Below are 19,259 nucleotides of genomic sequence, written 5' to 3'. Positions count from 1 at the left end.
TGCTACCATCCTACCTCACTGGCAGGGGTTTTGTCATGAGACATTTGTTATATTTTTGAAGCAAATATTTCTGTGATAAGTGTTATATTAAAACCCACAAGGATGTGAATAATCCTGTTTTCAGTGAAGAGTTTAAATGGCATGCTATAAATAAAGCCAAGGCCACACATTGACTCAAAAAGGTAAAAAAAAAACCCAACCAGAAATACTGAATAGCTCTGTTCATCCTCCCCACTAAATGGGGTGAGGCCATGGGGAAAAATAGCTTTTAATTGTATCACACAGGAGATGTGAATTAGGACTGCACATGGCAGCCTTAAACCTGGTGTTTCCAGCCCCTAAACACTTAATTTTTCAACCTTAACTTAGGTGGGTGGGGAGGTTCTTATTAATTTTGTCACATGCAGCTCAATTCCCCTTGAAGAAGCAGTTGCTGATTTCAGATTTATTCTGCTCATCCATTTAATTTACTCACTCTCAACTGCTGGCTTTTAAACTGGGCTAGGAATAACAAATCCTTCCTTAAAAGGATGATTTTCCTTGTTGTGGAGTGAGGCTTTCAGCTGCCATCTTCACTTCTCTCTGCTCCTAAACCTCCAGCCAGGAGACAAAGCTCAGCGAGGCTCCTGTGAGGAATGGGCGCCCCAAGGAAAGCTGAGCAGGCTCCAAAGCGATTGTGCTGCAGTGACATCAGCACTCAGACATTTCCAGTTGGCTTTTCCAGCACATCCAGGCAATGAGGGGCTCTGGAGCCAGCACACACTGACTCTTTATGGCTCCCCCACTGGGAACACGTCTCTGTGAGAGACCCACTGGAAGTGCTGGGTCCAAAACACAAACAAGCTCGTTCTGTGCTGAGGGATTTGCCTTCCAAGCCTGGGCAGTGACTGTGTCCTTCAGCCAGAGCTTGTGTGGGGAGCAGAGCTGAAATTCAGCCTTGTGCTGCCTGACCCTGAGCTCTCTGACTGCTGGGCATCAGCCTTTGTGCATCTCACACACTTTTCTGCCACCTAAAATCACTGCAGACACTGCTGCCAGCCCTTCCCAAAATCACTGCTGCCACTGCTGCCAGCCCTTCCTGAGAAGCTGGAAAATGTTATATTCCATTTCCCAGCATGGGTTATCGTGGGGACAATGCTCAGCTCCACACAGAAGTGCTGTAAGGGCTGGAGATGAAAAATGACCTTTGATTAGGCAGTATTTTAGCTCTTAAGTATTACTGGTGTTTCTCTAGGATGGTTCATTCCTTTACCACCACCTGAAGGAATTGCAGCACTCTGATCCCTGCTTTACACATGGGAAGTTGAGGCACTGGGCAGGATAAAAACTGGTTTTGTGCTTTCTTAGAGTAGTAGAAGTGGGGCAGGAACAGAGGAATACATTGATGTTCTTGAGCCAGAATATTTCACCTTTCCTCAACTGGTCTTTTTTTGAGAAAGTAATTTTCCTCAACCTTCCCCCATCTCCTTACCAATGTCTTTCCATGTAGAAATAATATTTGGGGCCAGAGATTGTGCCTTCTGAAGTGGTTTCCATCTTGCTGTCCTCCTAAGAGAACTTTAACCTGTATGGAATGATCATGTTCAGCTACATATAATTACAAATCCATAAAAAAAACAAGTCCCCTTGTATTTGTATACACTGCAGCAAAATGTGCCTTTAAGGAGAAAACATTGCTTCAGTGTGACTATCTGAATTTATTAGCTATTAGAAGCCTTACAGTGTATGGCTCACATTTTAGAACTCTTGATTTCAAGCTTAATGTAGTCAGGAAATATAAAAATACATTTATTTATGTCATCTACTAAAAATCTCAACCTATGTTACTGCAAGTTGAACCCAATCTGTGTTTATGTTGGAGATGAATGATTGGTTTGTAGCTGCCTGTGTTTCTAGCCAGGCTCAATGGAATGATTCTGCAGCACAACTCTGTATTTCTTTTTTTTTCAAACTTCTTTTTATTTACTGCATGTGGCAGCAATTTCCTTCCTCCTAGAACCCACTGCCCAGTTCTCAAGGGCAGTGCAGCTTCCTGATAATAATAATTATTATTATCAGGTAGTGCACGGGGAGTGCTAGGATTTACTGAATTGTTCAAGGCTGTCAAAATCCAGGCAAATATTTCATTATTACTGTTACCTGTTCACTGTTGCAAGCTTGGATTTGATTTGCTTTCCCAAGTCTTTGCAGCTGATATTTGCACAAGCTCTCCTTGTTATTAAACTTCAGGGAAATATATCTGAACAGAATTTCTTCTCAGACATTTGATAACTGGATGTCTGTGTCAGATGGGCTGCAGCAGCTTCCCTTGGTCCTTTCCCCAGAGGCTGAGTTCTGGTTTTGCTCCTGGGGTGAAATTCCCACACTGGGACCTCAGCTGACCTTGACGTACCAAGAACCAGGTCTGGTTCCCCAGAGGGGTTTGATGGCATTTCCTGCAGCAGGTTCAGCTGAGAGCAGCTCTGCCCTCCTGCCATCAGCACATTTCATCTCATCCAGCAAATCTCCCGTCCTGTGTAGGTGGACAATGAATATGAACACGGTGTAAATGATTTCCTTTTAAATGTGAAGGCTCCCTGATTGAAAACACAATGTTCAGGGACCTGGGGCTGTTCTACTTCCTCTGAACAGAACACCCTTGTTGCCTTGGACTTTGGTGATTGTAGGATCAAACTCTAAGTTTCAAATATTTTGAAAGTAAAATTTCTTTTCCCTCTGAAAGTGAGGGTGAATAATCAACTCAATAAAAAAGGTGTAAAGAATACAGAGCAAAAAAAGCCATGAAGATCTGGGGTAAAAATTCAGGGAAAAAAATAGCATTGAAAGTCTTGCTTGGGAGTCCAGAAGTTTGTCAGAAAATCAGAAGCTGAGGTTGGTGGAAAAGACTGGGGGACTTTAGATAAAAGCAGGAGAAGAAGTGAGGAAAAGCTAAATCACTGCGCCTGGAAGTTTCCTATCTTCCATATCATACTCCAAAATGAGGTTTGGATCACTCATCCACCTCCCAGCTACTGGAAATTCAAACCTTGGGGTTATTCACCCAGTGAGGAAATCATGTTTTTAAGCATCTTGGGATATCCATGTCTTCTCTACATTGTGTCTCCCTTCATAAATAAAGACTCTTAAAATAACATTAATGTGTATTACAGAACTGAAAATAATACAAGGGTAGGGTAATTCTTTCATGAGGCTATTTTTAAATTCATATTAACACTAATTCAGTTTAAAAAGTCCTGCCTGCATCTGTCAGTATCAGAGCTCTGCTTATCCTGTAGTTTTGGTATGTGTTGTACCTAATTTTTATTGAAAGATTCTCTAAAATTATGGGAGAGCATTGATCATTCCGTTATATCTATTTTTAATAAGGATGTTCTCATCAGTGTCATCACCCAGCAAACAATCCCAATGCTCTAGTGGGACAATAAATATGTGTAGAGCTCCCAGCCCTTGCAATCCAGCATGAAGAGTTGGGTGATTTTAAAGGAGCTGCTTTGTTTGCTCTAGGAATTCATCCATCTCTGGGGCAGAACTTCCAGTTGTTTTAACAGTGTGTGTCAGGATTAGCAGCCAAGTCCTGAATATTCTCAGCTCCTCAGGCCAACCCCTAAATGCATATTGTGAAGGAAAAATAATAAAAGAGGAAAAAAAAACCCAAAAAAACAGTTTGGGAAGGCCTTTTTATGGATGTACTTGAAAGAAAGTCAGCCAGAAATATCAAGCAGTTCCATGTAGGAAAATGGGACAGTTCTGTAAAACAAGGCTTGAACCCCAGCAGCAGTGGAGAGTCTGTTGTTGTGCATGGGCTGTCTCTGGATATCCCCTTTATGAAGGTTTTTGACTCCTAGAAGGATTTCTGTACAGATTTGCCATCAAGTAGCCGAGGTCTCCTGGGCTCCTCCGCCTTGTCCTGCCACAGACATCTCATCTAACAGCCCTGGTTTGGGAAAGGAGCCATGGGGGAAAAAAAAGAACAGGCTCCTTTTGTCGCTAATAACTTCCTTTAATTGGTAATTAAGCTGCCTGCTACTTATAAATGTCAATAAAGGTCAAAATATTTAGAAGCAGAATCATTTTAGTGGCTTCCCATTTCTCATTGCATAAGCTGCCTGCTCAGACCACACACAGGCACATTTGAAGATGGTTTGGATTTCAGAGCCCTCATCTTCCCACCAAATTCTTCTCTAAAGCAGCCCAGAAGGGACAGAGCAGCTTTAGTCAACAGGAGGGAGGATGTGAGTGGAGTCTTCTGGGTGAGCATTCCTCACATTTTGGAATTGCACCGCAGGCGCTGGGCCTGGCCAGATGGTGCTCTCATTTATTCCTGCATCCAGGGAAAGGGGCTGCATCCCATCCATGTGCAAAACCACTCAAGGAAAAGCTGCCTGCTCGCAGATTAAACACCAACTGCAGCTTGGAAATGAGATTTAGTGTAAATCCTCTTGTTTCTGTGGAGAAGAAGAAAATACAGAGGGATTTGCTTGTGGAGTCAACGTGTACAAACACTTATCCTCACCGCATGGATCTGCTGATTTTGTGAGCACTCTTCCCACTGAAATTAATCAGTTTACAAGGGGGCAAATGAGGGGACATTTGGCTTTGAAGATTGCAGAGAATGTATTCCCAGAGGGATCTTTGATCTTTTTATGGTGTTTTGTTTCTGAAGTGTGTGTGTGTGTCCTGCAGGGACTTGGCATTTTGGAAATCAGAGCCATGGGGACTAGACTTTGATATTGCACTGAATATAGCTGGAATATTGGAATAGTAATATGGCCTCCCTTTTAATGCTTTCCCAAAGGATCCTCGAGAAGCTAAGAGCCTAATTTGCTATTCCATGAGCTCCTCATGCAGGACAGGATGGGGTTTGATGGGAGGACAATGCAGTGGTGCTCCAGTGAATCTGGAGCTGGAGAGGAGATGACCAGGATGTCAGGTAGAGCTGGGAATGGGAAATCTTTCCTTCCAGACTAAGCTGGGGATGTTGGTGGGGGTGCCACATGGCCCCAGCTGAAGTTTACTCTTGGTAGCATCAGTCTGGCTAGGTGGGAAACCTGAAAACGTCCTGGAAGGGGTGATGTCCTCTTGGCACATCCTTCCTTCCTGCGAAGTTCCCTCTGGAGCTCCCCAGCCCAGCAGCCCCAGCTGTCACTGGAGGCCAAGACTCCATGGACTCCTGGGTGTAAATAATCATTCCAGCCACGTGGAACCTCCAGCTTTTCCTGGGTTTGCTCACTGGCTGCAGGTGTGATCCCTGTTATTGGGATAAAACATTGCTGCTTTCACAAATAAAGGTACTTTTGCCATAAAAACATCAAGCCAGGGAAGCACAAGTGCTGATGTAACTTCTGCTGCCTTGTTTGCTCCCTGTGTCAGCCCCAGATGTTTTCTGCAAAGATTTGAAGGAAGTGGCTCTGAAGAGCAGCTTTATAGATCCAAGTGGAAGCTTTCAAAAGCCAAAAACGATCTTTAAAGTCAGAAGATTTTGTTAAAGACCATCAGCTTAAAGCAGATAAGTATGCTTTCAAAATTCATTGTTTCCTGGGTATTTTTGAGTCATTGGAATATTTGTATCTATTTTCTTCCAAACTTTTATTCTGCAATTGTGATGGAGAGAAGCTTCTTATTAAAAACTTAGAGAACAGAGCACTCTGAAAATCGCTTTCATGATTTCAGAAGCTGCTCATTTGCCAATAATGCAAGTAATTATCCCAGAAGAACAACAGAACTGTTTGACCATCATACCAGAAAAATAATGTATATTTTTATATTAAAGACACAAACATGAATTAAATATCATTTTGAGACTTTTGAGATGAAGTTCAAATTGCTTCATCTTTCGTAAATCCTCTCATCATTTGGCTGGGGACAGTAATGTCTACATGTCTATCTTAAGAGCCAAAAATGGACAAATGAAGATAAACACTCAAGGAATTTAAACTTTCATTTTCATCTCACATGTTCTGTAACATGATGAGGGTTTGTGCTGATCCTTCTGCTAAAACTCTTCCCCAGTACCAGCACCAGGCAGGATTTGAGTCTGTGCCTCCCTGTCTGCCCCAATCCATCCCTGTCCCACATCCTTCAGCTGATGGAATTTGCAGATTATTGGAAGAGGAACAGAGGAATGGGAAGTGTGACTTATTTCTTACATCATGATTCTTGCCTCTTCAGTGAGACTGAAGGAAAAATCCAAAAGAGGGAAAGAAAATGAGTGAAAGACTAAAAAGCAAAATATATTAAAAAAACAGAGGAAGAAAGAAAATAATTCCAAAGTGTAATTCCAGTGGCTGTTTATTCTGCTAAAATAAATCTATATATTCTCCTGGCATATGGGTAAGAAGCAGTGAAGGATTGGGGAGGAAGGTGGGAAGAGCTGGGCTTTTCCTTTCCCTGAACCCATCTCCTCATCTCCCTGCAAGTTTCTGTGCAGCTTGGGCAGCATGGAAACGCCTGTGATCACTCCTCAGGAATTCTTTCCTGTGCTCCTTTCTCTCCTCATTCACACAAACAGTAAATCCCTGCTGTCAGTCCTGTACCCCAGTGCTCACAGAACGCTGAGCACTGACAGCTCCAGCCACCAACAAATGGTGCTGCACATTTTCCTTCTGGTTTCCCAGCACCGAGTGTATGATTTACATCCTTCAGCCTCCAAAGTGCTCCACTGGGTGTCCTTTAATATTGCATTATATTACTCATGATGCATAGTCGATTCCACTGCTTCCATTTACTTTAGCAATGATAAATGGCACAAACTGGACCAAAAGTTTATAAATTTTAAGTGCTTTGTAGGCAACTGTTACCCAGAGAAAATTTCAAACTGTTTGTTACTTTGGGTCATGGAAAAACTGCTTCCAGAAGCTTGGTTAATGAGTTTCAAAACAGGGTAAAACGCATGAATTCTTTATGACTGAGAAGCAGATTAGTGTCAGGATTTTCCCTTCTGTAGGAATCGTCAATTCTGCACAGTTAATATTTAAAAAGAGTTATAAAAATACAGCAGAAAAACTCAAGGAACTTGCAACTTTGTTTTTCTCACTGTAATGACTTCCTAAAAACAGTGTTCAGCTGCAGGGGCAGGGCTGGAGCACCGTGGCCCAGATGATTCCTGAGTATGGAAAGCTGAGGCAGCTGCAGTAACCCACGGCCTGGTCAGTGTGGTGTTACCATGAGCCTGTGTATCCCTCTCCTCGTGTTTGGAGTATCCCAGTGTGGGGTGAGCTGGAGTTTGTGCCCTGTGGTCTGGCAGCGCTGCCTTTCCCGGGGATGATTTGGGCAGTCTGTGTATTCCCAGTGCCTCCGGCCGCTTGTTGGCCATGGATGAGCCACGCTGCAGGGTGGAAATAGGACTGCTGGGTCTGCTGGGTCTGCTGCTGGAAGCCAGCAAAGCAGGATAAAGGAAATTGGGAAGGAATTAAGGAGCATTTCGAGGATACATTTCTCTCCATTTCCCACAGACAGCGAGGTAGAGTGCTCAGTGAGAGGAGGATGGGATGATTGCTGCACACAAGTGCTGAACCTTTGGGCACGGAACACACCCAGAAATGTTCATTCCTATTTTACCCACGCAGGAGGGTCCCCAAAATCAGCCCTGAGCAAATCGGGTCTGCCCAAGCCCCAGCAGTGCTTGACAGAGGGGATCATGGCATTAACTGCCAGAGGGCAGGGTTAGGTGGGATTTTGGGAAAGAATTCTGGGCTGTGAAGGTGGGGAAGCCCTGGCACAGGTGCCCAGAGAAGCTGGGGCTGCCCCTGGATCCCTGGCAGTGTTCCAGGCCCAGTGTACGGGGGCTTGGAGCAGCCTGGGTGGGGGAAGGTGGAGTGGAAGGAGGCGATGGCAAACCCAAACCATCCCGTAATTCCGGCTCGGACGAGCGAGCGGTGCCAGGAGCCGGCAGCGACCGCACGATGGCAGCGTGGGATCGGCGTGGGATCCGTGTGGGATCCGTGTGGGATCCGCGTGGGATCCGTGTGGGATCCGTGTGGGATCCGTGTGGGATCCGCGTGGGATCCGTGTGGGATCGGCGTGGGATCGGCGTGGGATCCGTGTGGGATCCGTGTGGGATCCGTGTGGGATCCGTGTGGGATCGGCGTGGGATCCGTGTGGGATCCGTGTGGGATCCGTGTGGGATCCGTGTGGGATCGGCGTGGGATCCGTGTGGGATCCGTGTGGGATCCGTGTGGGATCCGTGTGGGATCGACGTGGGATCCGTGTGGGATCTGTGTGGGATCCGTGTGGGATCCATGTGAGATCTGTGTGGGATCGGCGTGGGATCTGTGTGGGATCCGTGTGGGATCCGTGTGGGATCCGTGTGGGATCGACGTGGGATCCGTGTGGGATCTGTGTGGGATCCGTGTGGGATCCGTGTGGGATCGGCATGGGATCCATGTGGGATCGGCATGGGATCCGTGTGGGATCCGTGTGGGATCCGTGTGGGATCCGTGTGGGATCCTGCGACTTCGGGAGCCAGGACAGTCCCGGGGGACCGGGGATCCGCTCAACCTGCGGGATGGGGAGAGCCAGGAGCATCCCAGGAGCATCCCAGGAGGATCCCAGGAACATCCCAGGAGCATCCCAGGAGGATCCCGGGAGCATCCCAGGAGCATCCCGGGAGGATCCCAGGAGCATCCCAGGAGCATCCCGGGAACATCCCAGGAGCATCTGAGGAGCATCCCGGGAGGATCCCAGGAACATCCCAGGAGCATCCCGGGAACATCCCAGGAGCATCCGAGGAGCACCCCGGGAGGATCCCAGGAACATCTCAGGAGGTTCCCAGGAGCATCCCAGGAGCATCCCAGGAGGATCCCGGGGCCGGGGAGCCGCTGCCTTGCGGGGCGGCCGCAGGGAGAGGCTGCAGGCACAGCACAAAACACCTCTGTGCGGGATAATCTTTAGCCTTGTGTTCTCCCACTGCAAGCAGCCGCTGCAGCAGGTCAGGGTTATTTTAAATTAAACTCTGACATTTTGCTTTCCTGTGTTTTGTGGTTTCCCTTCCCCCGCAGCCCAACCTTTGTGGGGGTGGTGGAAGAGGTGGAAACCCAAGCGGTAAAATGGGAGCTCACAGGAATATCACAGCTTGCAGAGGCTCCTTTACTGCACAGCATCCACAGAGCTGGGCAGGATCCATCCAGGCTCCAAATAAATCCTCAATAAAGAGCCCAGCCTTCAAAGCCATGGTGATAGGCACTGGGGAGCATCTTTGAAAATCTATACAAAAATAAGGCAGAACTGCTCATATCAGATCCATCTGGTAGAGCTGCACAAAAACATCCAGCCAGGCTTCCCTCTATTCCTGACAAACTGTGCTTACATTATATACATTGTCCCTATTGTGCATTGTAGGGGATGGTCTCTCTCAAATGCCAGCGTCTTCTGGCTTTCATTTGTTCCCAGACCTCCCACCAAGTGGCTGCTGATTGAAAACCTTTTTACTCTCCTGCCAGGTTTAGCAAAAAGGGCTTGGTGTACTCAGGGCCTTTGATCTATCTGGGATGAACATTTTCATTGAAAGAGGTGGATGAGTCACTATATTTGACACGGAGCTATCTTGGAATACCTCTGGATTTGCCTTTTCAAGATCTTCCCACCCCCCCTTTTTTTCCTCCTTTTTTTTTTTTTTTTTTCATTTTGCATGTGGCTATAAATATTTTTCCTCTGTGAGAAGCATGAAGCTCTTTTTTGGAAATGAAAGAGCCCTATTCCAAATAGGAAAAACACACTTAGCTAAGGTTTGTGCAGTGCATATTTAGTGGTAGAAGGTGCTGCGCTGGCCCTGCCTTGCTTTTCAATACAATATCCTGCAGTGTGAAATGAATGGCTGTATTTAGAGGTATCTGGAAGTGATGACTGATGTTTGGAGAAGTTACAAGGCTTTTCCTTTTCCACATGAACTCTCCAACCTGGCATTTCCACAGCAGTGAAATACTTCTGGGGCTGAGATCATCTGATTATTATTTCCTGTGTCATGTGCAGAATTTATTATTTTGTTGAATATTATAAATATATTCTTAAGTTGCCTGAGTTTGGGGTTCTTCTGCAAAGTTCACTGGTATAACAGGGATATTGGACTGTCAAAAATTACTTTTTCTCCTTGGATATTATTTTGCTGTGATCAGTGAATGAAAGTCACAAATGAAGGAGGGGGAAGGGAGAGTGAAATTCCCTAATGCTGTTATGGAGATATTCTGGAAAAATTAAAATACCTATTTTTGCACTAATAACCTCTAAAAGTCAGAAATTTGGGCTTTCTATTTGCTTCAGTGTCCAATTATTTTTTCTTCTCTTATTTGAGAAAGGTGAACACCTTTGTGCTAATGCAGGATTATTCCTGGTCACAGGAGAATCAGTATTGCCACAGGGAATTGCAGAGGGCAATGGGTTCATTGCTTCAAATACTTTCATGAAGATTTTTTTATCTTTTTTATACCTCTAAAAACTGAGACAGAACAAACTAAAATCTTTAATTGCCCAGAGAAGCTGTAACTGCCTCATCCCTGAAAGTGTCCAAGGCTGGACAAGGTTTGGAGCACTCTGGGATAGTGGAAGGGCAAGTACCTGCCCATGGCAGGGGTGGAATGAGATGATCTTTAACCCTCCCAACACAGGGCATTCTGTGATTCTATAAACCCCAGTAAAAGCTCTTCAAATAAATTGTGACATTAAAATGTCAATTAAAATGTGTGTGCAGTCCTTGCATTAAATCAGGATATCAGAAATAGTGAGAGCTGTCTCCCATCTCAATGCTGTTGTTTTAAACTGGGCTTAATCCTTTAAAAACTGACTTTAATGCCACGTAGGTCCCTTGGGCTGCCTTGTGTGTTGCTCAGAGCAAGGTCTTTTGGGGCTCTTTTGCTTACAAATAGAGTGGGAGAATAAATAATTTTTTTAAAAAAACTAAATATTGGCATCTGGATTCTTGCAATTTGTGTGTTTGTAACACCACCCATATTTCTTCCTCCCTTGTTTTGGAATATTGCATGGTATGTGGGTCTTCATTAAGGGATATTTTGTCCCTTGGCTTTTTCTACACATGATTACACAGTAGCCATCCGTTCCCAACATCTGTGTTTATGAAAACCTTTCCAATAAATCTGTGCAGAAGGGAACTGTCCACGTTTCCTCTGAGTCCTGCAAAAGATGCTGTTTTCATTTGTGATGAGTTGGTTAAAGATTCCCCAGCTGAGATGTTTAATTTTTAGGTGAATCTTCCACATTTCTCCAGAAGTGGATTGGAAATGGACGTTGGATGGGCAGGCAGAGCCTCCCAGGCTGTCCAGGACACCGAGTGCACCCTTCTGACTGCAACCCTTAAATCCTCATCCTGGATTGAAAACCAGCTCAGCAGGTCCCAAGGAGAACATCCAAGGAATGACTTGGGGAATGAGCTGCTTTGTCTGAGCATCTCCCCCAGAGCTGCCTGCTCGGAGCAGGGATGGCTGCTGCAGCTCCCACACTCCCCACTGGATCAGAACCCTCTTGGCCAGCACTGAGAGCTCTGTAAGACAGGGCCGTTCTCAGGCAGATTTTTGGCTCTGTGATTCCAGTCACATGAGGGTGAATGGCTCCAGTTGTGGCTGTGGTACAAGAGCCACCAACTCTCCCAGGGCTTGGGAGGGACCTCGTGAGAACACAGCTGTGTTCTTGGCTGGGCAGCTTCAGCTCACGCTCAGCTCTTACACCCAGCATGGTTTGGAGCACAAGGGTTTGAGTTTCACCTTGAGGGGACAGGCTGGGAGTCAGATCCTCACAGGTGATGCCAGTCTGGGCAGAACCCTTATTAGTCTATTGGTACCACCTGAAAGCATTCCAAAAGCTGACGAGCTTTTATCAGGGGGCAGAAGTAGCTCGGATAACCTTGTGTGGGTGATAAATTTTGGGTAGCTGACCCTGTTCTGGCTGTCTCTAAGGCCCAGGAATTATGAAGACAATCTGGATAAGCGTGTGGGTTTTGAGACGCTTCACCACTCAGCTTCTGATTGGTCAGGTAACACTGCCTTTAACTCTTGGGGTGCTTGTGCTCTATGGTCTGTGGCACATTTACTGCAGACTAAATTCTCAACTATCATCAGAGCTATTTATCTGCTCTGCAGAACTTGCAGAAACAGAGGCTGCTGCCCTCCAAACTTCTCAATTCAGGACTTGCCTACTGTTTTTCTTTGAATAACTTCTGTTAACACTGGCAACGGGGCCTGGGTTAATTTATCTTGGGACTGGGAGTGTTGAACAGGTGTGAGGACAGGGGTGTCTGAGGTGGTTTTTTTATTTCTTTCTGTGTCTGTGCTCAGTGTCTTGGCTAGACTCGAGGATGGTGCAGAGGGACTGGGTTTGGAGTTGAGTAGCTCAGCCTGAAGAGTTACACAAAGATTTATGAATCAGGAACTGGTCACTGTTGAATTAAGCTCAGTCAGATGGTATTAGAGCATAAACCCTGACTCTAGGAGGGCTGAGAGCACCTTCAGCTTTTCTAGCTCATACTCACCAAGAGACAAAACCTGAGCTACAGACCTGCTCACGTTCCTGTGTCCATACAGCCACTACATGGAAACCATTGCCCCTGTGTAACCTTAAAAGATATTTAAGAAATTCTTATTGATGCTCACTTTATGGTTCTGGACAAAGGATTTGTTCTCTGGCAGTTGCTTGCACATTAATAAAACTATAGGATTTTGTTTTGAATCCCAAGGAGAGCCAGTTTCCATGAAATTGAGGAAAAGCCTTGCTTTTCTCTGATGTGAAAAATCAGACTTTTGAGGGCAGTATATCATCATCTTCAAATTCCTAGAGCTCCCCTTTTCCTGATATAAGTAGTCCCGAATTGAAAGTTTCCTGAGTATGAAGAAACAAACGTTTTTCTCAGTTTTTCCTCCAAAGTCTCAGGAATTCTGTGGGAAAAAGGCTCAGGCCCTGCTTTGTGGAGATGTCATTATCTGTCAGCTCTCCTTAAACTCCTTTGAGGGATTTTTATAACATTGTTTTTCCTTTCTTCTCATTTATGTTTTACATACAAGTCCTGGTATTCTGGTTTAGCCCACAAACAACATGAAGCCTTAATTTTTCCTGCCCACTGCAAGCCAGACTTTTCCCCAGCCTCAATTATCCGGAAGGGAACTGCGGATGTAAAACCACACCAGAAAGTTTGAAGCCCATACAGAAGTATTTGAGTTTTTTGTAAAAGCCCCTGTTCCTCAGTGAGTGTTGTCTTTGAGCCACCCTGGTTTTTTACCATGGCTGATGACCATGTTGGGCCAGAGGTAGTGCCCATTTTACCATCTTCTTCCTCGTGGTGGTTGCTCTGGCAAACAGGAGATTTATGGTTGTTGTTGAGGAGAAAAGAGCCCTCCACAGCTTCTGTAGAATTTCTCATTTTTATTTATGCCATGGAAACCCAACCTAGAACTGAGGTTATGACAATGTGTGTGCAACTCTCCCTTCCCCTGACCAGTGCACTAAAGTTTGATTTCTGGGAAGAACTTTTTACAAGGCTGGACTTTGTTTAAAGGGATAAAAGTGTTTGTATGCTGTGTGTGGGCAGATTTAGCAGGGATGGCTGATGGGACCATTAAGACATTCCTTGATCACCTGAGTCTGCAGCAGCATTTTCGCCTGAACTGCCACTGATTTTATCATTGCATGGGGCTGTAAAGTGGGATGGGTACAGCCCACCTCTGGCAGGGTCTGGAGCTGCCTCAGGTGATGGAATCCTCAAGGATGAGGTAACACTTGACAGGACAAACTTCCCCTGGCTTGCCAAAGCTCTCTCAGAAAGAACACACAGAGACTGCAACAATAAATGGCATTTAGATCTCTCTGTTATGCACCAGAGCCATAATGCCCATTTTATTTCTTATTGTTTGTTTCTTACTAAGCTGAAGGGAGCAGGGTAAACACAGTCAGGAAGAAGTTCAGCCCACTTTGCTCTGATATTTGCATTTTCTCCTCCAAAGCATTTGCTACTGGGAGTCACTGGAGACAGGATGCTGTTCTATATGGAATTCTGATCTGATGCAGGTTGATTATTTTCCTGCTTTTAAATACTTTAGGGCTGGATTTTGGCCAGATCTCCTGGGGCCTATATGAAGATAACAAATCAAAATGTCTTCCCCAAGGAGCAAACAATTTAAGCACAAGACAAGAAAGACACAGGAACAGAGACAGTCTGGGGAGTATTAAGAACAAGTTTAAAATTTCCAGCTATTAATGAGAAAAGGTCTTTCATTTTTCATCCAGCTCTGGGGAGGACATCTGAAGAGTTTGGATTTCAGTTTCACGGTCTGGGAAGCTGTGCTGGCAGCATTGTTGTTTATATCTCCTGAGAAACAGCGTGTTTCAAGTCGATTCTCTATCGAATAAAGATTTAAGAAAAATATTTTGTTTGCTGCTTTCTCAGCTGTGCACAGCATTTGTCTTCATCCTTTGCTGGTATAATATTATAATAGTTTCTTGTAAGTGCTGAGCCTTTACTGCTGACAGCTGCTGAGAAATGATGCTGTCATGAATCATGCTCGCAAACACAGTTCTGTGATGTGACCAGTTCTCAGCCCCCATAATTAACAGCCAATTACTTCCTCTCCAAGAAGCCAAAACTCCAACAGATGAAAGAAATAGTGTTGTGGGAGCAGATGTGTTGTATCAGTTCCTGTGTCCTTTGCAAACAGACAAACACTGGCTCGCATCGGAGTGCAGCAGTGGAAGTCCCTAAAACCACGCCTGGCTTCGGCCATCTGGGCTGGGAGTGCGTGAGGAGAGCGAAAGGGAGGAAGAGGAGGAGGAGGAGGCAAGGTCCAGCACAGCTCGGCTGCAGTAACAGCAGGTCCCCACTTTGGAGTTTTCTGGCCGTTCCCTGGAGGGCACAGCCTGTGTTTATTAACGGGGGTGTGCGCAGGGAGGAGAGAGCTGCACGCTGAGGATGCCAAAAAGCCCAGCTGGAATGGGGCCAGGCCCTGGGCTGCAGCTTTTCCTTTAACCAGGACACCCAAAACCGAGCCTTTTCCAGATGGAGTTTGTGTGGCACAAACCAGTGTGGTTTAGGAGACAGAGCTGGGGAATGGGAGCCTGCAGTCAGTAATTTATTGACTCTTTCTCCTCTTTCTTTGACCAGAACTTCATTTTCCTTGGTTCACTTGTACCATCTATGCAGGACTGATTTCCTGGGAGCAGATTTGAGCACTTAAGATGCTCCTAAACTTTTTGCTTTCTCTTTCTTCCATCATTTTGTATGTGCAGTACTTGATTGAGCAAATCAATTCTCCAGTGATGATTCTGGGAATTTATAAGTAGAAAGAGTTAAATCAGGATTTCAAAAGGAATCTTTGCTCTGGATGTTTCATTATCAATCCTCCACATAGTGGAGAATGTTATCCAACATAACATTCACTGTCAATATTCATTAATATCATGAAATGTATGTAGAGATAATAAGGACCTAAAATTAACTAAAGGGTTCTCTTTTATTTGCTTTATCATGGGTGGTGTAAAGGCAGTGGTGCCACCAATCTCCTTTCCATAAATATGTATGGAGTTTTAATTAAAACTTTATGACAATCCCCAAACTGTAAGGATAAAAGTGGGGGTGAATGCTGTTGTAGTAAATGTGTGTGCCATGAAATGAGTGTTCTTAAATATTCTGCAGTAATTTTTTAGCTCTGGATCGCCTCAAAACTGCTACTGACTGTCTGGCTTTGGAGAAAGCTACTTTCCTGCCTCTCCTATAAAATGTGTTCAGAACATTTACAGGGAGGCTGGAGGAGTTAGTATTTCTGTAATTCTCTAAACATTAGAAAATGTAAAATATTTGCAGATGTAGTGCCATGTGTAACTCCATAACAAATTTTTATTCCTTGTATACTAAATTTCTGAATAGCAAGAGTCTCTCTTGGCTGGCTGCTTGTCAGCTGTGAGACTTTCAAAGATGCTTTTTGGGGATTGAGTCATGCAGGCTGTGCTCCCAAGGCAGGCTTTACCACCTCCCACCCCGGTTTGTTGTTGCTCTCGCATCAAGAGCGGCGCAAAGCGAGAGCCTGCTCCTGTCCTCGAGCATCCTGTGTTCAGCTGCCTCTGTAATTCACACTCTGGGATCAGCCTCACCTCAGGATGGATCAAGGAACAGGCTCTCTTAACTTTTAACCCTCTGTAATTCATACCAAGGCTTTCCTCCGCAGTTGCAAAATCTGCGTGTGTGAAAGCTTTGCTCGCTAGCAAACCCTGTCAGCCTGACCCAAACCGAGTTTCATAATGTGTTATTTGGGTTATGAGAGTCTCCTTCTCTCCCCACCACCCCTCCTTCACAGGATTCTGTGGAGTTTTGTGGAGTTTAACGTGGCCTCTCCCTCTTTGGAGCTGCATGATGCTAATGAAATAACTCACAGCTCATCAGCGTTATCCGCCTGGATTTGTGGAGCATATGGCATTCAAATCCAGGCTTTCTGGTCAGCAGAAATCCCCTGCATCTAATGAACAAATAGAATGCTTTTCCAAGACAGCAATGCTCTGGGCGAGTGTGAGAGCCTGAGAAAAACCCAAAAATTGCCTTTTCTGGATAAGGTGCCCGTAAGGAACGTAATCATCTCCACTTCTGCAGGGCTCCAGCAGAACCCATGGCCAGGCTTGTGCTCCTGGGGCACTTCCAATGCTATCCTAAACTTCTTCCTTTCTGTTTAATGTTTTGTTGGTGTGATTCCTTCCTATTTATCTTCATCTCCCTGCCACTGGCAGCCCAGGAGAGCAAAGAGCTCGTGCTGCTAATGAAGGCAGGGACGTGGTGCTGGGTGGCAGAGCTGTCTCTGACCTGGAGCACAGGGAAAAGTGATCCAGCCTGGCCCTTCCTCCCCATTCCCCCTGGTCTGGGGGAAAAAGAATTTATCAGCCCTTGGTGTCCCTATCAGCCTCCCAGGAGGAGGTTGTTGATGTCCCACAGGAGGACAAACCTGGAAGTGCAGTTCTGATTTTGGAGATGGCTTTGGGTTTGGCCTTGGGTTTGGTTTCTATTGAGTCTCAGTTTACAGGAAGAGCTTTGTCAGTCTTTGGTGAGAACTGGACCTCTAAAACCCATTTCTGGGAATGCTGTACCTGCAAATGTCCCAGAGACTGCCCTGGGGGCTTCACTCACAGCTTTGCTGGTGAGAGGGGCTCAGAAGGCAGAATTGCTGCCTTAAACTTTCTATATCCCATGTCTCTTAAAATCATTGTAATCAGTTTATTTTAGGACAAGCTGTCCAATGACATCCTGGTCATTTTAAAAAAAATCAACAGGAAATTCTGAATGTGAGTCATGCCTTTGTCTTAGTGTTTTTCAAGGATTTTTGGAATTTATTAAAAAAAGAAAAAACCAGAAATCCTTGATGTTGACAGAAACAACCTCAAAGTCCAAGTATCGAGAAGTCCCTTAACAAGGAAAGAATGTCTGCAAACTCCATTATTTACTTGATATCAAGTTTTTCTGATTAACCAAAACCCCACAACTCTCCCAACCCCACAACTTCCAGGCTCTTCCTTGGGTTTTGGGGACAGTCCCACTGTCCTGGCTATTTCTCTTCCAGCTGGGAAAGCTGAGTTTTATGCTTTGGTGGTAGGAAAGGTCTGCACTGTGGGACACTGAGGAAATCGCAGATGTTCCTGAATATCAGATGCTTTAGGAACATGCAGGGATTAATCCTGTGCTCCCATCTGGAGTTTCCAGACTCTTGATAAATGCATGGATGTAGCTGGCAGCTCACTGCATTCCAAGGGCAGAAGCAAACTGCTGTGGAGCACATTGGGAGGGACTGAGACTCTGCAGAGGCTGCAGCACTCCATCCAATCCCTGTCACAGGTCTTGTAATAATTTAAGACAGGGAATTATTCTCAATCACATGAAAAAAAGCTTATATCAAAGTAGTATTGAAAATTTACTGCAGTGAGCTGTAACATTTCCCTTGTCCTCCTCATGCTTTTCATGAAGAAGCAAGAGGAACAGGGATGGAGACGAAACCATGCATCCTCTGGTTGTCCTGAAGTCCTTTGCCAGGAGTTTTTAGGGCAGTCCATGTTCTCAGGAAGGGCATCATCTCTTTTTTGTGTGAGGTTAGGCTGTGAAGTATCCATCCTCAAACGATGGACCTTTAGCTGATGGAATAAATTTCAAAGAAAGGTGAAGCTGGATTCAGACAGGTGTTGACCAATGCAGAGACGCTTTTCCCAACCCCAGCCACCCTGAAAAGCCACGTCAGGCACCGACATTGCAGCGCTGCTGTAGGAAAAATCGAGAATTGAAGGGGAAGACAGCAAGGTGAGCAGCTGGGGTAAGGGAACTCCTGCCCTCCTTGCAAGAGGAGGCTCAGGTGGAGGCGGCTGCACCTGCGTCCGTGGCCAAGGTGCCAGCAGATGGTGCTCAACAACACGGAATGTTGTTCTCCCGTCGCTCCGGAGGGCAGCTCGGATGGTCCCAGCGCCGTCACTCAGCAGCTCGGGCCGGGCTGGCCGCTCCCCAGGCGCTCGCTGTTGTTCTGCAGCCAGGCTTTGAGGGGAAAAACATGTGCGGTGGGCAGAGCTCCAAGGCACAGCGCTGAGACAGGCCGGTCCCCAGGCACTGCCAAGGCACAGCAACAGGAGCTGGGTGTTGAGGGATCCCCCTCTCCCCGGGGTGACCGCAGCGAGCTTTGCCTTGTGCTCCTGACACCTCCTCGGGCTCCGCTCGCTTCTGCAGCGCTTCTGCCGCTTCATTTCTGCTTCAAATCCCTGCTCTGGGACCAGGGAGCCTGGTCAGTGTACACAGGGAAAATCCTCCTGCTCAGGGCTTGTTGCTGTTGTTTTGCCACGGGTTTGTTTTTCCTTTAATTCCCTACTGTACACTTGGAAAAGGGATCCTGTGCCCCGAGTGAAGAGAATGAATGTTTTGTAAAAGGAGGGTGGAATCATTTATTAGCATTGTGCTGGACAAAGTTCTTTGTCTTTGGAGATTTGGCCGGGTGCCCAGACTCAGGCAGCCTCTGACTTTTGCTTTAGTCTCGAGATAAAGTCTCAATGAGGCACGGCTGGAGCTGGCCCAGCTGACTCGGATCCAGGAGCAAACCCTGGCAGGAGGAGCGCTCCGGAGCTCTGCCCAGCCCAGCAGAGGTGGCACAACCTGTTCCAGATGTTGGGCTGCTGTGGGATCTGCTCACAGCCTGAGCCCAGCTTCTGCTCGGCTTTTACTCCACTGAAGCTGATTTTCTCATCCCCGAGACCAGATCTGACTAAAAGGGTCAGTTTTTTCTCATCTGTCTCTTTTTTTCTCTTTCCTATGGAGGATT

At 45.9% G+C, this 19,259-nt stretch overlaps 1 protein-coding gene across 9 annotated transcripts in view; it reads left to right on the top strand.

Moving 5' to 3' along the window:
- Nucleotides 1-19,259, top strand: part of ZWILCH (zwilch kinetochore protein) — a 69,794-nt gene that overhangs the window by 27,560 nt on the left and 22,975 nt on the right. The window lies entirely within an intron of this gene.

Source organism: Cyanistes caeruleus, chromosome 13 (assembly GCF_971803275.1).
Source record: "Cyanistes caeruleus chromosome 13, bCyaCae1.hap1.1, whole genome shotgun sequence".
NCBI classification, from domain to species: Eukaryota; Metazoa; Chordata; class Aves; order Passeriformes; family Paridae; genus Cyanistes; species Cyanistes caeruleus.
The sequence above is the reverse complement of the archived record's forward strand: the minus strand, read 5'-3'. Positions and strand labels throughout refer to the sequence as shown.